Below are 1,144 nucleotides of genomic sequence, written 5' to 3'. Positions count from 1 at the left end.
CAAGAAGAACTGATACAAGTCCCTCAGTCTTTAAGAAGAAGAAGAAGATATTGGATTTATATCCCGCCCTCCACTCCGAAGAGTCTCAGAGCAGCTCACAATCTCCTTTCCCTTCCCCCACAACAGACACCCTGTGAGGTGGGTGGGGCTGGAGAGGGCTCTCACAGCTGCTGCCCTTTCAAGGACAACCTCTGCCAGAGCTATGGCTGACCCAAGGCCATTCCAGCAGGTGCAAGTGGAGGAGTGGGGAATCAAACCCGGTTCTCCCAGATGAGAGTCCACGCACTTAACCACTACACCAAACTGGCTTAAAAGAAACAATGCCCTCTGGGAAGGAGCCCTGTGGCACAGCATGGAAAGCTGCAGTGCTCCCATTCAAGCTCTGCTCATGACCCAAGTTTGAAGCTGGGTTCAGGTAGCCAGCTCAAGGTTGACTCATCCTTCCAACAACTTGGTGTTTGCACAAGAGACTACCTTCCCCCCCTTTTTTAATGCCCTCCAGTAGGAGGGGCCGCGAAAGGGTCAGGCGGAAGCCCCTTGAGAAGCAATATGGGAAGTGCAAGTTAGCAGCAGACGGTCTTGCTGTCAAATGAAGGCTTTCGGAGCTTGTCTGCTCTGCTACAAAAGCAACCAGATGCCCTCTTGCTGGTTTCTTTGTTACAGGCTCCCTGACAGGACCGCTACTTGCTAACTTCCAGCAAGAGCTTTAGGCAAGGCGCATACAAAACAGGCAGATTTGCACCTATCGGGGAGATTTTCATTGGCTATAACCCACCACCGCAGGCTTCTAAAGCACACCTACACAGCTTTTAATGTTTAAGCCACCACTCCAGAGTAGCGCTATTACGCTACCCAGGGTTAAATCCGCTGCACCCAGGGTTTCTAAATGGGTCCACCAACGCTTCCATTGGTCTCTTTGCCTTTCCAGAAAGCAGCAGCCGACCAACCACGGCTCAGCGCGCTGAAGGGAACGGAGCAAGGCGCGCCGCTGATTGGAAGCCGAGTCAAGAGAGGCGGGTGGAAGAAAGCGTAGGCGAGAGACGATTGTTTCGATTAAGCTCCCGCCAGGGACCACAGGAGCGAAACCGATTGGTGGAGGGAGGGAGGAGGCGCGGCCTCTCCTGTGGAATGGGCGGGCCATCCC

Source organism: Heteronotia binoei, chromosome 5, assembly GCF_032191835.1.
Source record: "Heteronotia binoei isolate CCM8104 ecotype False Entrance Well chromosome 5, APGP_CSIRO_Hbin_v1, whole genome shotgun sequence".
Lineage (NCBI taxonomy): Eukaryota > Metazoa > Chordata > Lepidosauria > Squamata > Gekkonidae > Heteronotia > Heteronotia binoei.
The sequence above is the reverse complement of the archived record's forward strand: the minus strand, read 5'-3'. Positions refer to the sequence as shown.